Below are 22,919 nucleotides of genomic sequence, written 5' to 3'. Positions count from 1 at the left end.
CAAAGTCTAATATGCCATTACTCTCCTGGGGGCCAAAAGATGTCCTATGACTGGTGGGAGGGATGAGGCCGAGGCTGCTGGCATTTCCCCAGTCAGTTCTTAGAGAGAAAGAAAAAGAAGAAAAAGTATCTCCATTTTTTGTTTTCCCCCTGAGGAATGTGAGTTGTTTTGTTTTGTTTTGTTTTTTTCAAATTTTTATTTAAATTCTAGTAGGTGAACATACAGTGCAATATTGGTTTCAGGAGTAGAATTTGGTGGTTCATCATTTACATACAACACCTAGTGCTCATCATGACAAGTATCCCCACTTTTTAGATGGCTGCCCAGAATAAGGACCACACTTCCCAGCCTCCTTCATAGCGAGGGGCATACATATGACTAAACTTTGGCCTTAGGATGGGAGGTGCAGGAAAAGGAAAAGAATTTCGGAACTTTGGAGAGCGTATGACTTCCTCCTTTCCCATCCTCTTTACTTTTGGCTGGAACAAGGTGTGAGATTGGAACTGGAGGGACCTTAAGCCATGAGGGGACTGCAGATAGGGAAACTGTAAACCCTACCAACAAGGCAGAAGGAACCAGGTTCTGTGATAGTTGGGAATATCACATTAGCCCTGGACCACCTACCTCTGGGAAAAAAAAAATGTGTGATAAAAATCACTTTCTATCTTGTTTCACAACTGCTATTTAGTGTTTTCTATCACTGTACCAAACCTACTCCTGATATAAAAGTGAATGCTCAATTTGATTGTTCTTAATAAATACTATATTTTCTGGTTTATCATTTTCTTCTTCTGTCTTTTTCTACTTTATATTTTCTTTGACTAAAGAATAACTAGAAGAGTTAAGTAGATCATGCCAGCTTAGAAAATAATTTGATAAATTTGGATAAATTGCTGGCCAGAAAATGAAACAAAGGTGATGAATGACATCACTTCCTTATACTTACACAAGAATTTAATAAAAAAGTACAAAATTAAATATCACCCCAAATATTTGGAAGTTAAAGGCAGCTGAGGATTTTGACACCAATGTAAGATTGAGTGGATACTATATTGAGTTACAATCTTTCAACCTAGCTTTTCAATAAGGAATTCAGATAAAGTGAATTTTATATATTCCACCATTTCTAAGTTGTATTTAATTGTAAAACACAAGCTTCCTTTATCAACTAGCAATGATAAAAATTTACCCTATATACTACTATGAAATGACTTAACAATAGTTATGTCTGATATATGAGTGGTTAATACCAGCTCCACATACTTTTAAATTTCTTCCATTTAGTTCAAAGGATCTGCCAATGTCTACCGCCTTCATTTACATTGTGCAGAAATGACAGACAATTATATTACAAATACTTCAGTAACAAATAACATATCTTCAATTAATTGTACCTTCTTTTGTTAGGTCATACAAAGTACTTGGTTATAGCTTTGGAAAAAAAGTATATTAATTCCTCCAAAAGTGAATATGTGTCCCATAAATATCAAATGTATACCTTTTGCTCTTTTTTTAATGTCTTTTCAGAACATAATACTCATAATTTCACTTCAACATCGCATATTAGGGAAATAGTTGAAGACATTTTAAATTGCAAGTAAACGCCACACTTATACTTTTCACAATGCACGTAAGTCACGTGAAGTGAGAAAGATATGAATAGCTTGGAAGAGGTCTACACATGCACATGCAAGGGCAACTATGTCATTACTACTTCCTGATAGACCACAAGTGTAAGTTTCCATGGATTTTGAGATGTGTCATGATTTCAAAGATGTTAATATGTGGGAAGGGTGAACGAATGTCTTAGAATAAATGAAATGTAGGGTATATGTATGTATTTACTAGCTATTTTTTGATACTTAAAGGTCAATTAAATTCATCTTAATAGACAACTAATTTTAATAAAAAAGTATGAGAAATGAAAATTAGAAGGGTCATAATCACCAAATCATCCAACCTTAAACATGACTCTGGCTTGATCTACCATAGATCCATAGAATGAAATGTCAGGATAAGAACTAAAAATGCTAGAAGAGTAAAACTGCATAAAACAAAGTCACACAGTGATAAATTAGTGATGGTTGGAATTATGTAAATGACTACACAACTGATCTTCTTAACTATAATCAAAAAGACCATCCAATAGGATCTTTGTGATGATCTTTAGATCTTCTAAACTCCCCATTTAATGAGAAAAATAATTCATCATTCCTCCTTCCTCACCATTTTCCTCTTTTTTCCCTCTCTAGCACACAAGTTCCAAATAAGATCAAAATTGATTTTAAGAATAAAAGACTCTTTGAAGAAGTAAGCCATAAGCCAATAAATGGTAGCCAGTGCAGCCATTCTAGTCAACAGTCATCATATCAGTAGAACCTCTGTGTTTTTCAGTTCTTTAAGCAGTGATGTGTGAAAAGTCAACAATGTTGAGATTTAAGGGGTAAAAACACTGTTGACACTTGCTATCTTTTACAGCATTGTGGATCACTCACAGTTCACAGCATGTGAAACAATGCAATCTGTTTTTCATATATCCAAACTAATTACATGCTGATTTCTTTCCAATATTGTTCCAGTGTGGGTTACAAGGACAAAAAAAATTGTATAAAAATACCAGGCAATGTCAGTGAACTATATGATTTATACATACATACATAGACAGATTCTCATTTTCACTTTAAAGTCAATATATAAAATAATTAAGACACTGACGTTTAATTTCAAAATGAAAATAGACCATTATGTAATTAAAGATGTTAATAGGCTATAGCCCTCAATTCTGTTTGTGAGAAACACTAAAAAATATTTCCAGTTTCCCTTCTACAACTTTTTATGGCAAATTTACATCAAGTCATCAGATCTGTAGGGTCACATAACAATGCTTAAAGTTATATGCCCCTGTGGAGTATAATATAAAGCGATAAGCAAATGTGAAACTGTATTAATGATAGCCAAAGCTAAGTGCCTGGAATATGAAACCTCTATTTATACTGCAAATGTAGGATTTTCCTGTCACAGGATCATAACTGGGAAGAAAACAGAAACACAATTTTCTTTAGCAAAAAATAAAAAAATATAACAATCACCAAATTACATTGTTAATACGTAATTTGAAACTGATTTTGAGTTAAAATACCGACACTCAAATTGCAGTGACCACGTTCTTGGACATTTTTTTTTTAAGTTTTAATAATTTAAATTCCAGTCAGTTAACATACGGTGTAATATTAGTTTCAGGTGTACAATATAGTGATTCAACACTTCCATATAACACCCAGTGCTCATCACAGCAAGTGCACTCCTTAATCCCCATCACTTATGTTACCCATCCCCTCACCCACCTCCCCTCTGGTAACCATCAATTTGTTCTCTGTAATTTAAGAGTTTTGTTTCTTGGTTTGCCTCCTTCTCTCTTTTTTTTACTCTTTGCTCATTTCTTTGACTTCCTATTACTTCTCCATTTATTACCCAACCCACAGCCTGATATCAGGTCTCCTTACTCCACAGTCACAACCTACTTGTATTTCCAGATATGGAAAAACTAGATTGGGCTGACACCCACAGCAAGACTCTAAGAGCCAGAAGAGAAAGGACTGATTCTCTGACCTTCATCTACTTAGAGATTGCCTTGAAGATAACACTGGACCAAGCAAATGCTAAAACTGCATGCTCCAGCCTAGTTATATTTCTATTGAACAGGAATTAGAATTTGAATCTTGTTAGTCTTCTAATATTTTTTTTACCTTCACAATCCTTTGCTACCTTTTTTTTTAAACAATTTAAGCTTCATCTCATAAGTGATATATAACAGGTGATTTTTATTAAATTAAAAAAGTACTTCCATTCATTTACTTGACTGCTTATCAAAACAATGCAGATACTATCCTATTGAATGTCTAGTATGTGCCAGACATGATGCCAGATGCCGGGGATATAGAGATGAACGAGATTTCTCTACTCTCATGGGCCCATGGTTTGGTGAAAAAGACAAAGAGATATACATCTAACTCTAATATAGTGTGATGTGATAAATGTTATACTAGAAGTATGATTAAATACAGTGTGAGCACAGATGGCATGATTAATTCTATGAAAGAGGAAGGTCAGGAAATTTTGTGATGTGTATGGGAAATGTTATTTTTAAAAGCATCAAATACACATTATTACCAGATGATTATACTAGAGTTTTGGCACAAACCTCTTTCTGAGAAATGTAGCATACTGTAAGAAGAAAACAAAAATAACTTCAACATTTATGACAGTATCTGAACCAACAGCAACACTGAATATTCAAGAAATACCAGTGTCCTAAAGTTCATTGCACGCAAGTACCTAGTGATACTAATTTTGTATGGAGTGTTAAAGTGCCTCATAATTTGATGCTGCTATTTACATAACTTGCTATCTTTCTACATTTACAATTCTGACCTTATTTAATGGCCACATCTCATGATGAACTAACCTTACCATTTTACTTTGTTCTCACTCTACAAATTGATTTTTTTTTTTTTTTTTCAGTACCTGGGAATGACTAATGAGTGAGAGACCAAAGAGGCTGGGTCTCCATAGTCAAGACAACTATCAAAAGAGGGAAAACAAGGCATGTTACATTTTATTTCATCAAACCTCATTTTCATTTTCGTCCATGGGGCCATAATACTACAGCTAGTGTTTTAAAGTGACTTATCTTTATTTTGTTGTCAGTGCAAAGAACTTAAAAAAATTTCTTCTGAGTTTGTCTCCTTTTTAGTTGCTTAAAGACCTCAGGACATATCACATTAGCCCTTTCCTGAATATGTTTCTCACCAACTTCAAAGTACTTCGGGAGTTATGTATTGAATTAAGTGTAAAAATGTGTACATAAGTTATAATGTAAGCTTCACACAAGTTTAAAATGAAATGCACATTATATTTACACAAACACTATATTTATGTTCATTATTAAAAATGATAATTATATGGGAAATATATATATCAAAATATGCTATAAATATACAAATAAACATATATAACAATATATAAGTAAAATATTTCAACAATTAACAAAAAATAACATAAATTGATTTTTTATATCAGCCAGAATTTGAAAAGGCAAGATGAAGAATTTAAAAAGTATATAACTGTATGTATTTCTGAACAAATGTGTCTATAAATTCATTAGAAAAAATGTTTAAATGTTATGTCATATAAATAGTACTAGGAGTTATGAAAAATTTGCACTTGTATTCATTTTTCTTAAGTGAATTTCTTTAAGAAATGTTTTATATTAGTTTTAATATAAATCTTCAAGTCATTAGTAAGCAATTAAATATTCATAAAGAAGTCAAGACCTTTTTTTGAATAACTGCAAATGTTAAATTCACCGTTTTTAAACATCTGTGGACATCTTACCTGAGTGCAGTACAGGTATGATTAAAGCCCCAAACATCATCTTTTACATATGATGCTTCATATGACTTTATCCATTTCTTTAAATACCTCCTATACTGTGTCTATGAGGCAGAATGGGAAGATAACATTTAGGACAAAGTAATTTGGGATTGAGCAAGGATATGGTGATGGCTGATTTGGGCACCTGCATTTAAGATAACAGGATACCATTCTCTTGGAATTGAGCATTTGTATCCCAGAATGATTATGGCTAGAGACAGAGATTTGCCGAAACTTCTATATAAAACTGAACTTTACAGTGGCTAAAATTGCTGAAAGGCCAAAAGAAGGCTAAGGATGGGATCTGAGGATGTATATAGTTTTATAACAGGAAGGGAACAAAATAACCACCACCAAAACCAAAAAACAAACAACAACAAACACTAGAAGACTGGCGTGGGATGAGAGATAGAAGAACCAGAAAAATGAATCTTAAAGACTAACAAAGAACATATGGAGATATATTTTAAAAAGAGAGTTCGTTTTCAACAGTGTAGATGTTACAGGAATATACTAGGGTAGGAGGAATTAGTTATTCCTAGAAGTGTCAAGTCCATGAGGAACTGAAAGCACATATTGTTAGAAGGTGTTTAGGACCAAAAGATGAAGAATCAAAGGCAAAAACAAAACAAAAAGCAAAGGCAATGGATGAAAAATAATATCTGATATAAAGGACTGTAAAAGAATGAAAAAGATGATGTATGTTTGAGAAGAGAGAAAGGCAAAACTAAGCTAAACTAAAGCCAATATATGGACTTCTTAAGCATATTTATATAGTAAAGTAGGTAAGGAAAACGAACGGTTTCAAAAAGCCAAGTATTAGATAAGAAAATAATATGGAATAAAGTATACACTTACAGAGTATAATACCAAAAAATAAAAGATAGGGGCCAGGATGGAGATGGAGCAAACAGTAAAAAGACAGAGGGCACTGTATGTGCTCTCACAGAGCTTTGATCTTTTGATTAAAATAAAAATTGAAGTCATTTTTCAGACAGAAGAAATGGAAAAAAGGAAGCTGGTGAATTAAGATTTAGAAGAGTTTTTGTGGATAAAACAATCAGAAATAGTAAACACATTTTCATAAAACCAAATCACTGATAAACTATGCCCATTAAGAACTCATCTCGGGGCACATAGGTGGCTCTGTCAGTTAAGCTTCTGCCTTCTGCCTTCTGCTGGCTCTGGTCATGATCCCTGGATTGAGCCAGCATAGGGCTCCCCGCTCAGCAGGAAGACTGCTTCTCCCTCTCCCCAACCTCATGCTCTCTCTCTCTTGCTTTCTTTCTCTCAATCAATAAAAAATATTTAAAAAATAAAGTTAAGCTCCATCTTGACTAGTTTATAAAAGAAAAAAGAACTCATCTGTATTAAGTTGATATCTTATTTATAGAATTTTTACAAATATTTTATAAGTATTTCATAGATATTACAACACTTGATCTTAGCCAAAAGGCCGAGAAGCAATTACAAATATGTAAAGTCCAAGTCCAACAAAATACTAATCTTATGCTTTGTTCAGGAAAGTTGGTCTTTGGGAAAATGTTGAAATATAATGGCTTTGATATGCCATCCTGCTCAGTGTCTGGCCATGGTCATTTCTTGAAAAATATTTATTGAATGACTATCAATTAAAATCCCTTGGATTAAAAAAATTTAATTTATTGGAAAATATAGCTAAGTACTTTTTAAACTGATAAGAACAGATACTACACTTGATCTTAGCCAAAAGGCCGAGAAGCGATAGCTAAGTACTTTTTAACCAAACTTTAGATATGCATATATTTTAGATAAAAATATTTATTTTATTGATTTAATGTGCTTAAGAGAGAAAACTGAATGGTCCTCTTTATAAAAATACTTTTCAATAATTTCATTTATTATAGTGTTATATCAAATGTGGAAATCCAATAATAATCAGAAGAAAGAAAACCATAAGTACCTTCAGAGAATTCCATTTGATTATAAGAATGAGTCTGTGTGATCTGGGAAAATGTTGATACCTCTGTTCTTCAACTGTAAAATAGAGATCCTAACTCTCACCTGGGCATATATTCCACATTAAAGAATGTAGTATCTAGCTGTAATAGAGTGGAGTGGATATATATACAAAAAACTTGGCAAACTATGCAACACTGATATAAATTTCAAATATTATTTTATATAATCTTAAGTGTCAAAGTACAGATAAATCAAAGCAAGTATAGCTTTAGTTTTATGTCAACATATTTCTGGGACATTATGATAAGATTTCGTTATTAACTCTCTGAATAGAAATGGGATTTTGTTATACTTTACATTTATTCATCCAAACGATGAACTAGAATTACATATTTTCAGCTCTCCACAGAAATGTGCAGATATTTTTTCTTCCCATATAATTTTTATGTAGAAGGACTTGAATACCTAGAATAGAATTTCTAATAAAGCTTCTTTGGAAAGATAAGAATTGGTATTTTTAAATGATAGGCATATTTAAAAAGTAGATTATAATTAAATAGCATTGCCTCTGAAACATGGCTTACTTCAGAAATGAGAAAACATTTTTTTCATTACAGTCTATATCAGTCTCTTGAGGCAACCTAATTTCAAACAGAAATGTATCATTATTTTCTTTCGACAATTATGCAATGATTTAAAGGGTTTCTTTAGTTAGAATATTTTAATTGTTTATATATTCTACAAAGTGCTAGCTATTTTATATTCAATGCCATTAGAAAACAATTTGATATGTATGATTACAAGATACAAAATTAAGCAGTTAAATTCTGTCTTACTTTGATAAAGTATGCTGCCAGAATTTTAAAAACAATGGGTGCTTCATCAGTTTAAAATATCCATTAGCAAAACAAAACAAAACAAAAAACAATGTAAGTTGCTTGTTTGTCTCTCCCCCACAACGTAATGAGTAATATACTCATTTCTAAAATTTTTGAAAATTTTACTTTTGCATTTATCTTATGAAGTTATAAAAATCAAATGAAAAATAGATGTACTTATTTTAGAGTAACTGGGCACTGTTATTTTCAGACAAGTTTGTGGATATATACTTCTTCAATACCAAGAGAGATTTAGAATTATTTTTCTTCTTATTTATCTTTTTCTTTTTTCTACATTTTATTAAGTAAGTATTGAAAGCATGGACTCTGCAGTTAAAGGCAAATTTCTTAATCTCTCTGCCTGAAGTTTTCTTACCCGTTAAGGGACAGATTATTGAAAGGAATCAAGGTACTTCATCTATGTGTCAGACACATGTAAGTACTCAGGAAATGGTAGCTATAATTATAATAATGACAATTATTATTTCAGGACATTTCCTTGTACTAATAAAACCAAAGAAATTTAATACTTATTGAGTTGCATTTGATATTTTATGTCTATTATTCACTTTTATGCATTAAAGATTAGGTGATTGAGGAATGCACTAGACTTTGGAAGACATCCCTAAATTTACAGTAACAGGAAAGTTTCCTTTTTTTCTCTAGTGTAGCAGTTCTCAAACTGTGGTCCACAGACACCTGGAAGTCCCTGAGTCTCATTTATTCCATAAGTAGAAACTATTTTCATAATAATTATGAGAAGTTGTTTGCCTTTTTCCCTATGTTAACATTTGCTATGATGTTGCAAAAGCAATGGTAGGTAAAACACCTAAAACTAACAATAGTCAACTCTGTTACAGAGCGTGTGCCACTAATTTTGAAAAGAATAATAAAACCTTGAGAAGACACATTTTTTCATATTTTAAGTGATGAAGTGGAATGTATGTAGAAAGGGTTTCTGTTACATTTCAAATTATAGCAGTTGTCGTGAAGAAAGCACTTGGGTGATTGAGATGTAAGCTGGATTACATTTTTCATGGAACATAATTTTAATTGAAGGAATAACTAATGGACAAAGTCAAAGTTATACAAAGGAAAGTTTCTGGCAGACATGTGCTTGGAAGTAAAACACTGTTGTGACAGTTTTGGTTGAAAATTTGCAAACCAGCAAAAATTAACATTTCTGACATCTTGATTCCACTACCATGAGCTTGTGAGCTTTCCAGTTCCCATATTATTTTTTGGATGATATCAGTGGTGATATCAACAAATGTGATTCTTTTTCTAATATTATTTAGTGTAAGTGTAGGATATGTGCACAACTCAGTAAACCAATATTTTCTATCTGGCAAAGATATATTCAAAGTGCAGGATATATTGATGGCTTTTAAATTAACAGAGCACACAAAGTTCATTGATAAGGTTTGATATTCTATTTTGCAATCAATCATTTTGAAAACACCACTTGTCAAGTTTTGGTGTAGTATAAAAGAAGAATATCACAATTTCCCAAAAAGGCTATTAACATACTCACCCTCTTTCAAATCTATATTGGCAAGGCAAGATTTCTATCTATATGCAATCAAGTATCATATTGTCACAAATTGAATGCAGAATCAGAATGAGAATCTAGCTGTTTTCTATTAAGGCAGACATTAAAGATACATATAAAGAAGGTAAGACAATGCCTTTCATCTCAATTTAAAATATATTAATTTTATAAGGACATGCTATTTATATTAACATGCAATATGTTTGATTTTATTTATAAATGAATTAATAAATATTTTTAAACTTCACAATTTTAATTTCTAATATGATAAATATTGATAGATTTAACCCACATAAACAGAATCTTCTTGGTGCTCTAAGTACTTTTTAATGACCATAATTTTATCTTCTCTTAGATTTAATAAAATTTAGATTATAATGAAAACTCCAAGCTAATTTCTAGAATAAACAATTTTCTGAAAAAACTGTATAACACAAATACTAACTTTGTTTGACTTTCACAGCATACAGACTTCCATTCTGAAAATATTTTTTAACTTTATTAAATGATCAATTTTTGTTCAAATTAAACTGAAAAAGCTTTATTTGCCTTTCTATTACGTTGTGCTTTGAAATAATTTTTTCTCAGTAATTCTTATATCCAGGGTGGCAGATGGCTCATAGGTTAGGTGCCTGAAATGGACAGGACCAAATTAAAACATTTGGCTGGAAATTATCTCAGGAAGCCAAGCTTGGTGGCGGGCAGCTGGACACCAAATTTATCAAAAACTCAACAACAAAGGAAGCCAGGATTAATTTCTAAAGACAGAAATGTTCAATTTTTGAAGAGATTCTTATAATCCAGATCACTAATATTCACGCTTAATTACCATTTCTGAGCATTTAATTGTTATAAACCTTTCTGTCTAAGCAAGTAGAAAAAATATGGAGGTGACAATCAAAATAGTGTCTATATGGAAATTATGTAGAAGTTAATAAATATGGAAGTAGAAAAGATCAGATAAGAATTTTAAAATCCTTCCATCCACACAACAAAACTTCATGAATATAAGATGGAGAACCAGAACTGGTTATGAGCTAGATAAAAAGAAAAATAAAATACCCCTACTTTCTGAAACTTATATTTTAATGTGAGTAAAATGTATAAAGTTGTCATAAAAAGTACAAAAGGAAGCGTCTTTAAGAGAGAGACCATGCTATATGTCACGTGTATTGTAGGTACTAAGTACTGATATGGAACAACAGAGAAGACTGTGTAAGACAAAACAACTGAGGTAGGCAATCAGGGAGGCAATGAAGTAGTGGGAAGAAGGAAGGGTGGGATGGCACTGGAGGTACAGGGCATGGAAACAAGAATATTTCTGATGGAGAGGAATAAACCTTGCATCTTTATGATCACACTGTTGAAGAAGTCAATGGCATATAAAAATTCTGAAGCTATATATTTCAGGTAAATGTTTTTATTATATTCTGGTAATTTAATGGGGGAACAGAAAACAGGGTGAGCATATTGTGAAAACAAGGTATAATTTACAAGAACGCATGAAGACACATTCAGTATTTATGGAGCCAGATGTATTTCTGTCCTGTTGAGTTTTTTTTAAAACGTTTGTAAAACTGACTCAGTCTTTCCATATGCTTGGATAATTTTGTTATATTTGTTCTTTCCAACAACAACAACAACAAAAAATACACATGAATCCGATACGGTGATAAATTATATAGTTTATAAAAATCCTTAATAAAAAGTTTCGTATTAGGTATAATGAAGACTCATGGATGTAATTCACAAAAGAAATACTACTTATAATCACATCTTTAGGTAGTACCAACTCTTAAGTCACCTTTCTACAAGAAAGCATCCAGCTATATTTTATTACAAGGAGAAAGGGAATATTGAAAATGAAATATTCAGACACCGATCAATGTGATCAGTCCAGAAGTTTACAAATTGCTCATATAATGGCATACTTTGTTTAGTGAAAATCTAAAAATATGTTTCCATATTATATCATGAATGTTTATTTTCAAAGACACAATTATTCCCTAATAAAACATAATTACAAAGTAACGTGGAGCTACTTCCAAGTTACACAAACTTCCACAATCTATCACATAACTGTCCCATTGTCCCTGTCATCACAGGTAGGGAATCCAATTGTAATGACCACCTAAATTCTCAAATGCACATAAGCCCAAAGTCCAGGATGGGAGATGGCACTCTCTACTCAGTGAAGCCTTGTCTTCTCCACACACGAGATCCTCCTTCCTCCACGTTCACATAGCACCCTGGCTTACCTCTAACACAGCAATCACCATATATGTGAATTGAAGTTACCCAAGTACATGTTTTCTTATACCATGATGCCCTTGAGAGTGACATTCAAATTCTGAAGCAGAATTACAACCTCCTTAAAATATCAGAGATAAACAAACTGAGGTCCAAAAATTGTGTCTTGCACAAAATTCTGTGACTGGGTTGCTGAAAAACTTAAAATGTAATACAGGAAAGAGACTTGAAAATCCTACCAGAAATGGACTTTTCCATAATGAGTTATCAAACTACGAAATTTATAATGAATGACAGGTAGTTCTTTTCTATATGATGCATTCCTGAAACATGCAGTGTAAGTGGCCATAAAAATGACTATAATTCCATTAGCCAAATGAAGGTCCTTCCTACTTTATAATACCATCTCTCCGTAAAAATGCAAAAATTTGAAAACAAAATTACTTGCATACAAATTATAACACTAAGTAGCAAATGGTGCATATATGCTAAACATTGACCTCCCAAAAATAGCATTACAATAATTCTGATTATCTCCTCCCACCCTTCAAATAATGTGATCAGTTTACCACTTAAGGCTTCAATACAGTTTATTAAATGAAATATCTTTTTTCCCCTTTCTGATGTATCCAGTATACAAGTTAAAAGTATCAGAGAATAAATTAGCAACATAAATCAGCAACATCCCCATCTCTCTGCAGCTTGACAGCTTTGTTATGGTTTCAATTCCCCAAGGAGAATCTCAGCACCGAGATATTGATTTGCACCACTGCACTTTTCTGACTAATTATTACCAATGCAGACCCTCCAGTTAATCAGTTCATTCTCACAGCAAGAGTGGCCTTCAGTTTAAATTCATTATGCTGATAAATGACAACATTACAGCTGCATAACAATTGGTTTAATTAAAAATATTTTTGACAAAGATTAGAAGACGATCACATGCTTTTAAGTATACCAGATTGACTACCGAAGTTACTGTCCCCCAAGAACTCAGGCTTTCATTGATGTGTGCATTAAACATTTTCTAGGTTTTGAAAAGAGGCTTCCTTTTTAATAATATTTACCTTGAGAACTATGTCAATATGAATGATCCTAAGGAAAACTGGTTAGGGAAGCTGTCAAATTCATTGACCTTTTCTTCTAATGTGTGGCCAGGTTATTTGAGGTCTACTGACAGGAGGTGGGAAAGTGGAGGATGCTATTTAAGATGGGGTGAGGAAAATTCTCTCTGACGAAATGCCTTGAGTATCTGCAAGAAGAATTCCATGCAGGGGATGCAGAAATGCAAAAACACTGAATTTTGTGCTCTTCACATGTAAAAGTTTATGTAATTCTCACAACTTCCCCATGAGGTAGGTCATACTATTCTTATTCACTGTATGAATAAATACAAGCTTGCACAGTTAAGTAACTTTGCCCACGGTTACATAGGTAGTGTATTATAATATGAGTTTAAACATGTATTTTTTTTTTTTTAACAGAGCTCATGCTATTAACTGCTAAATGATGCTACCTCTGATACTGGAAAGAGAGAGAGACAGAAAGATACAGAGAGACAAAGACTAAGGAGCACATTTGAAAAATACATGATAATTTATTTTCATCTAGTCTGGTCTAAAGATGGTTTGTTTTCAGGTTTAAGATAATATATCAAAGATTAGCTAAGTAAACAGCATTATGCAAAGACATGAATGGTTTTTGTCATTATTAATTTAGCACCATGATTTATGTTATAGACTACGATTTTTCCAGTGGTTTTTAAAACTATACATTCCAATTTCTTTGGGATCTTCCCAATAGTCTTGAATCAGGGAGTGAATGAAGACATCTGAACATCAAAGGAAAACTTGATTACAAAGCTGAATCTTATTGCCCTAGTTTCTCCATTAGATAGCGGAAATCTAACAGATCTGCACTGAATACGTGAATGCCCCTGCTTTTAAACAAATGTCATTGATATGAGCTGAGACCTTCAGACCAGAATCTGTATTACATAGTCAAGAAAACTACTGCTTATAATTTAAATGATAATGGCACTATTTTTTCTTTTTAAGAATTTTCTTTTCTGGGTTGCCTGGGTGGCTCAGTCCATTAAGCACCTGCCTTCAGCTCAGGTCATGATCCCGGAGTCCTGGGTTCCAGCCCCGAGTGGGGCTCCCTGCTCAGCCGGGAGCCTGCTTCTCCCTCTCCTCCCTGCTCCTGCTCTCTCTCGCTATCTCTGTCTCTCTCTCCAATAAATTCTTAAAAAAAAAAAAAAAGAATTTTCTATTCTGTTATTGCTTATGAGCAAAAACACAAGAATCAATACTATTCTTGGTAATAATTCTATCAAGAAAATTTTTAAATATTTTAATATATTCTGCTTACTAAAAAAACAAATAGGTAATATATTTTAGAAAGTGTTCATATAAATGATGTAAAATGAAAATATCTGGGCTTTTATTAAGATAACCTGAAATTAGCTTGAAAAATTTCAAATGTTAGAATCACTGATTCAGTTTTATTGTAATTGCCAGGAGCCATGTATATACTTCCTCACAAAATTCTCACAACAACCTTGTAGAAGTATCTATTATTATCTATTATTATTTACAGATGAATGATGTGAGAACCAGAAAAGTAACTTACTAAATATCCCCTAAGTAAATGACAGAACGTTATCTGAACCCAGAACTTGATCTGACTCAAGTGACTATAAATTATTACCCATATCACACTGTTCTTCATTTCTCATCAGAGCAGAATTAAATGATATAAATTCAAGGGATATCTTTTTAAATAAAGTTAGTTTATAATTGTTACATCTAAAATGTAAAGCAAACTATTTTATTTAAATATGATTTTGCAAAAACTGATTTTTAATATATTTAAAATTCCTCACTTTATTAAGGAAATTTTTCACTAAAATTTTCCTAGTATTCATACCCTGTGCTGTGCAAATTATTTTTTTGAACAGAAATAGTTAACAGAGGGCTAAAACATAAGGAAAATACATAATTAAGAAACTAAGACTATTCCTAGGTGCCTGGGTGGCTCCATTAGTCAAGCATCTGCCTTCAGCTCAGGTCATGATCCCAGCATCCTGGGATCGAGTTCCGCATCAGGCTCCCTGCTCAGCAGGGAATCTGCTTCTCCCTCTGCCCCTCCCCACTGCTTGTGCTCTCTCTCTCTTGCTCTCCAATAAATAAAAATAAATAAAAATTTTTTAAAAACTAAGACTAGGGGCGCCTGGGTGGCTCAGTCGTTAAGCGTCTGCCTTCGGCTCAGGTCATGATCCCAGGATCCTGGGATCGAGCCCCGCATCGGGCTCCCTGCTCCGCGGGAAGCCTGCTTCTCCCTCTCCCACTCCCCCTGCTTGTGTTCCCTCTCTCGCTGTCTCTCTCTCTGTCAAATAAATAAATAAAATCTTTAAAAAAAATAAATAAAAATTAAAAAAATTAAAAAAATTAAAAACTAAGACTATTCCTAAAATATAAGGAATATATATAATTAAGAATCTAAGACTATTCCTAATATTTACCATTATAAATTTACATAATACGCATATATTCAATGTCATTAATAGCCATCTAGTAATTTTTTTTTTTTTTACTAAAAGGTTATGGCTAAGTTTTAATAGATAGTCTATCTTGGTTAGTAATTTTTATTTCTTTTTCAGGACTGATTATATCTCAAATAACCTCATGTAGTTAGTTATTGTATGACAGACAAGAAAATATCAGATCTTGGACAGGACAATTACTCTTCACAATAACTAATATAAAATTGGATCCAGATTACTCCCAGTTTTTATTAAAAATTCTTGATGTTTGATGATTTTGCAAGTAAATTCTTGAGGATTTATAGTTACATTAAGATGTAAATATATATATTGAGGAAGTGACTTAGCAAGGAAAAGTATATTGTAGAATAAAAGACCAAAGAAGGTAAGGTTGAGGAAAAAAAAAAACTAATTTATGTATTAAATGTATTGTAATCTAAATAGCCATCAATATTGTTTGAGTGAAAGAATAACAAATCTTCAAAGTATCTAGTGGCTCAGTCAGGATCTAAGCTTTTGTGGAAATGGGTATTTATGTTATATATCACTAAAATATAATTACAAACTATGTGAGTTTTTTATAAGGAACTTTGTTCTTAGAAAGTTGTAGATATATTACAAAATGTTATTTTACTATTATAGATTTTTTAAAAAATAAAAATATCAGGAATAAATGTCTATAAAAATGAAAGATCAATCAGAAACCTAAGCATCAAAAAGTGGTATTTTTCAAATGACACACGTACCCTCCTCTTTGTCTTCAAAGCCAATACTTCATAGTGGGCATTCACCTGCTTCTGAATCATCAGTGTCACAGGTCATAGCCTTTATTGAATATCTAGAGAATAATTATTTTCTCAAATGGCAAATGTTACAACCTTCAGTTCCTAATTATCTCGGGAGATTTTACATTTGACTCCATACATAAATTCATACATTCAGAATTTTTAAGTTGCATTAGGAGATTGATTTGACCTTTAATCATAAAAACCATATCACTTACATTATTAAAAATAAATATTTACCAGTATGTTCACAATATATTCTTCATGTCATTTATTTTTTTGATAAAATGATGGTATTCCCATTCATAATGTCTTTTGAAGTTCAGCAAATAAAATTATTCGGAAACTAAATTATCTTTTATATTTACTTTTATATTTCTGAGCTCTACAGAAAGAAATCAAATTAAAGCATCCTTTCTGTCATACTCTGTAACTTTAAAAATGGTACTAAGAGCTATGAGGGCTCAATTATTGTTATTTTAAAGTAGGCAAAATGGCCATCCATTCTCATTTTTACAGAACAGCTAACCAATTGAGCTCTTTCAGAGGAAACTGGAACCTATATGAATGCAAAGCATTTAATCACAAAATACTTAGGTTAAATAATGTATTTAAGAATATTCATGACATAAATGAGAAGACACCACTGGAAAGAGTCTGGCCTTTAGAATCTGAGCTGGGATGTGCACTGCTGCACTTAACGGTTTTGAAACCTTGGGCAAGGGAATTAATTCTCTTGGACCTTGGTTACTTCATCTCTAAAATGAGAACGATAATACCTACCTCATGGGAAAGTAAGGAGAATGAGAAGCCATGTTATAAAACACAGTGCCTCATAATGAGTACCTAATAAGTGGTAGTTAAAGTTGTTTAAAATTCTATCATCCTGACTAAAGTTGTTTAACATTCTATCATTCCCAGAGTCCTTAGCAAAGGGTGTGAAGTACTGCCCTGGGATAATCTCCTAAAGTTAGATGAGTTGAGGTAAAAGGTGCAATCTCAAAGTAAGGCCATGAAGGAAAAGTTTGGAAGACAGTGCTTTGCATGAGACAAGAATCATTTTGTTCCCAAGAGGTAAGGACTGAGAAAACCAGGATGATATTACAAAATTGGAGGGGAAATCTATAGGGGAATCTCTAATCTATAGGGGAATCTGTAGGGCAATTTGTAGGGGAATCTGTATAGGGGAATCTCTATAGTGCAACAGGAGCTGAGCATTGTGTTGGAATGAAGGCGCTAAAAAAAATTCTGAGAATGTGAATGCTTATGTTACATTCAAAGTGTTTGGCTTTGCTGAGCTAAATTTAGACCCTTCTTTACCATAACAAATGCTTTGTTATGAGTAGGGATTTTTCCCTTTGGAAATCAAGTAAGAAACACTGGTTGATGTGGTAGGGATAAGAAAATGCGTATCTGTAAATAAGCAGAAGTGAGCATTAAAAAAAGAAGAAGAAAGAAAGGGAAAAAGGAGCATTACTGTGAATTCACAAAGTACTGGAAAAATATTTTGAATTTCATAGGATGTGGACCTATAATTTTAGCCAGTGTTACCAGAGCACAAGTGAAAAAATTCTAGACAATGGAGCCAAACTGACTGAGTTAGAAGAATATTGGTTTCTCACTATGTTCTTGGGCAAGTTATTTAACCTCTCTGTCTCATTTTTCTCATTGTAACAGCCCCAATTACAGCAGTACCTGATTTGATAAGGTTGTAGGCATTGAATGTAATACTCTTAGAAGGATGCCTGGCACATACAAAGAGATTTAAACAAAAGTTACTATTATTATTAGTAAAGTCCCAGCTGACCTTCCATCAGTAACTACTATTATGATGTAAAATAAACTAAGTGGCCTACAGATGCCTTAGGCATCAGAAAGGAAGTCTTGAGATACCTACAGACCAAGGAATGATCAGAGATTTTTGAAGGGTTAAGCTTTCATGTCTTCATTCAGCTATATTTCTTTGAGAAAAATGAAACACAGTCTAATCCTGTGGCATTTTAATAAAGTTTTGTTCCTCACAATTTAGCTTCTTAAGGTAGAGGTCATAAATAGGGTGACGGAAAACAGAGTAAAGCAATTATCACAAAAATTCACTTTGCTGAGTATACTGCTGTCACCCTATTGTTAATATGTCTCTAGTATCAGAATTTAAAAAAGAAAAAAAAAAAAAATCTAAAGAAGGGTCTGTGTAATGTTCAGCTTTAATCTACCCTCCCCTATATCTCTTCTTTTTCTCAAGTATAATGCAGGCATTCAATAAAATTTAATCCCTAATTTAATAAACAAATTTTGGGCTTATATTTCCATATGTGTAGGTCATTAAATAATTTATATTTTTGAAAACCACTACAAACATTGAAAACCATCACATTCCAAAAATTATCTTCCCAACTCCACTTGTAGAAAATTCTATAGAGTACTGACAGAAGTACTATCATCCCATGTTACTGTAATGGTCAAGCAAGTTGATATTGGAATCTATAGTATTATCTATAGTATTAGCTCTTTTTGATATTTTTAGCTTCCAGTAAGATATTTATACACACACACAGATATGCCTATATATAAAACAATATTTTAATTATAAATGATATTTTTGTTATCAAGAGTCAACTCTATCATTTAATTTTTAAAATAGGCCAGAATTATGTAATACATTTCATATTTTTTCAACACAAATGACCTATATTTTGACAAAGATAACATTTGCCAATTGAGAGCTTCTAATCTTTATTGCAAAAGCAGTGTTCAAGTCCGGGAAAAGGAATTTAGAACCTGGAAGATATACTTAAACTACCTGTTAAATACTTTGGTGTTATATTTATGTTAATCAATATATCTTTCAATTGTTTTTTAAGTTCATTTTTAAAGAGCTAATGATCACAGTTTCTAATGTATTCTAAAATGCCTGTAAATTAAAATTTGTTTAGAGAATTAGATTCACCCTCTGATTTCAAAGATGTTTTCCCAAATAAGAAAATCTGTTCCAACATGTAATAAAAATTACATTTCTAAATTCCACATTCTTTTAAGACATTCTGCTTTTATCAAAAAGCAGATTTTGTACAATGAACAGTACACTGTGTAATTTTTCCACTCAATCCCTTTAAGAAGTTAGTAAAATGAACAATCAATCCACATGATCTTTACACAGTTGCTCAGTACATTAGAATATATCATACAGATAATCACTAGTTCAGTGGGAGTTCTCTGATTGCAGAGGATTTAACTGTTTAAGCAACCACATTGGGTAGAATACTTAGCAGATTTCTCTGCTGGAAGTATCACATGAATCATTTGCCAAACTAATTCTAACAAAGCAAGCAGTGCAAAGTTCACACCGAAAGTTAAAATGTGCTCTTTAAGAAGGGAGTTACTTATCTCCCTCACAAAATTCTCTTTGGCATAATGATAATGATAATTGATTTCAAAAATCATTTGCGTCGAATACCTAACTTTAAAAAATGTATTGCTGATTGGTACAAATGGCACCTATGAAGTTATTTTTATAGCTTTACTGTTAGAAACTGGTTTGCTGATATCAGATAATCCCAAATAGGTTTCTGAACATAGATGGTCCTTTTAATTAGTTTTATTTTTAGGAAGAATGGCAAATAGAAGGAATGAAGGAATAAATAGGGTAGAGTTTTGTAAACAAAGTAAGATTTTGGTCTTGCCTTATAAATTTGGAAAGATTCTCTGATAATTCACCAATACACAGCCTCATTCATACAGATGCAGAAGGATTCTACTAAATACTGGTCCATGAGTTGCCTGAATCTGGATCACATAAAGGATGGGCACTTTTAAAACTACAAACAAGACACACTCACATCTACTGAATTAGGATCTCTTAGAGTGGCCTGAGAGTCTATATTTTAACAAGCTTTCAAGGTAATTCTAACGCAGAGCCAAACACATAAACCATGTTTGGACTGCATTTTAATCCATTCTGGTAAGGATATTCGGCTTCTTCCAGAGAGAAAGTAAGACAAAAAAATCTCCTTTAGGTAGCTGAATGAGTTATGTTACCAACCATTACCATGGCTCTAACTGCATTACAGCCTAGCTGTGAAAAACAATGTCTATAAAACCGTGTGCTGTGATAGATTTTTAAGTAATACTTTTTTTCCCTTAAAATAATAGAAAATATTCATGTAAAGAGCACTGGGTATTATATGCAACTGATGAATCACTAAATTCTACCCCTCAAACTAAAATAAATAAATAAATAAATAATAATAATAATAGAAGATAGTTTCAATTGCATCATAGGTCCTTTTTTTTTTCTTTTATCAAGGGTTTTTGTATATCTGGAAGGATAAAGAAAATACACTCCATTCTCTAGAGGTGGGTAGGGAAGAAGCAAGGAGAAAAGAGATGACTAAAACAATATAGGTCATTACCCATCTTTATATTCCCATGAATTTCATCCTGTTACTGCACTAGTATGAAGATATCTACCCTCCTCAGAGCCTCTTTTTCACCCTTCTAAAGAAAATAGCAAAAGGACATCAGAGGCAGGAAGATGAAAGTGAATTAAAAGGTGTACAGAGTAGTCTTGAAAAAGAGCCAGTTGGCTCTGCAGCTAGGTTTTCACTTCTCAATCCAGATAGCTACAAGTAAAGATATCTTATCATACGTCTGTTTTCACCAAATTTTATTTTATTTTTTTTAAGATTTTATTAATTTATTTGACAGAAAGAACACAAGCAGGGGGAGCCACAAAGGGAGAGGGAGAAGCAGGCTTCCCGCGGAGCAGGGAGCCTGATGTGGGGCTCGACCGTGGGATCATGACCTGAGCTGAAGGCAGATGCTTAACCAACTGAGCCACCCAGGCGCCCCTTCACCAAATTTTAACAGGCATTTATAATATGACTATATACAGAAGAATGCAGATATACTGAAATATAAAGAAATGTAACATAGCTCTATCATCAAGGAATTGAAAAGATATGTTGACACATATATACATAGGCATCAAGGTACAGTTCCTGTTAAAAGCAAAGTGTAAAAGCTGAGGTAGTCTTGAGGAGGGAGGAGCAATTTATAACAGCTGCCCTTATCAGGAAAACTTTTACACAGGAGGTCATGTTAACTTCTGGCCTAGAAGAATGTATTGAAGAAGGCATGGGGAGAGGATGGAAGGAAAAAGGTATCACTGTATGTTCCAGTAGATTATAAGCTAAGGGGCAGAAATGGAAAAGCATAAGAAGTAAAGCAATTATCTATATTTTGTATGTTATATTATACATGTAAACTATGATTTTATCATTTCAATATTAATTATTGGTTATGGGCTATTTATCTCTGAAAAAGTGCTTTTTATGCTATAAAAGACAAAGGAAACGAATGTAGGGTATTAACAAATTTATCTTTTGGTTCTCTCCCACGGAGATCCTTGACTGTCTGAACAAGTCACTTTCAGTTTGCCTAGACCTTTTCTGATATGGTAAGATTTCATTTCTCTAATATTTCAGAGTATAATTTTAGGTTAGATATACAAAATAATCTACAGAGATTTCTGTTACAAAGAAAGAGCTATTAAGATCAAGTGACACTGTGTACTATGCAGCTGAGAATTCTAACCCTGGGTTAAAATATTTTGTTATAATTCTAGTTTCTGTTTGCTCGGGATAGTTAAAAAATATTTTCTATACTAATTTTTCTATACTATTCTTCTAATAAAACATACATTCCTGATATTAATCAGAATATCCAAAGTTTTTTAGGAAACAATACAGATGAACATAGGGGAAGGGAAAAAAAAAGAGGGAGGCAAACTATAAAATATTCTTAACTATAGAGAACAAACTGAGGGTTGCTGGAGGGGAGGTGGGTGGGGGATAGGTTAAATGGGTGATGGGTATTAAGGAGTGCACTGGTTGTAATGAGCACTGGGTATTATATGTAAGTGATGAATCACTAAATTCTACTCCTGAAACTAATATTACACTACATATTAACTAACTAGAATTTAAGGAAAAACTTGAAACAGAAAAAAAAATAAAGAAAATTCAAAATTCTAACCTTTATTATTCATATTTTATTTCTTATTTAATATATCGTCTTTCTTGAAATTAAGTGTTTTCACAAATTATAAAGGTTAAAATTGGGAATACTCATGTAGCATATAGATTCATGAGAGTCCTATGTCACACCAGTACCAAAAGTATGTTAGAATATAAGAGACATACATGAATGTTTAAAGAAAGTTATAACATGTATCTTTATTTTTCACAAATGAGACCTGCATATGAAAAACCATGGTAAAATCCTGAATTACTAATCATTTAAGGCAAGTGTGACTTTATAGTTTACTGTGGGATTCACACTTTCTCTAGTGAACTTTCTATTGCATGGAAAGGTTATAGATTAGCCATGACCTAATGGGGATTCTAAAACCACAGTCTCCTGGGTGGGACATGTGTGACATTCTTCCAGGAATCTTCCAACTGTCTTAATGTTAATACCTTGCTAGAGGGGAAAACAACCTTAACTTGACAATGGCAAGGCCTCAGGTATCTTGTAGG

The 22,919-nt window shown here is 32.6% G+C and overlaps 1 protein-coding gene and 1 non-coding gene across 2 annotated transcripts in view; both read right to left on the bottom strand.

The window, feature by feature from the left end:
- Positions 1-22,919, bottom strand: part of NEGR1 (neuronal growth regulator 1) — an 830,730-nt gene that overhangs the window by 761,385 nt on the left and 46,426 nt on the right. The window lies entirely within an intron of this gene.
- Positions 6,988-7,178, bottom strand: LOC118526559 (U2 spliceosomal RNA). Its single transcript, XR_004912679.1, has one exon. It is a non-coding gene; the product is annotated as a U2 spliceosomal RNA (small nuclear RNA).

The sequence above is a fragment of the Halichoerus grypus genome, chromosome 5 (assembly GCF_964656455.1).
Source record: "Halichoerus grypus chromosome 5, mHalGry1.hap1.1, whole genome shotgun sequence".
In the NCBI taxonomy this organism is placed as follows: Eukaryota; Metazoa; Chordata; class Mammalia; order Carnivora; family Phocidae; genus Halichoerus; species Halichoerus grypus.
Note: the sequence above shows the minus strand (reverse complement) of the source record. Positions and strands in the feature narration are given on the sequence as shown.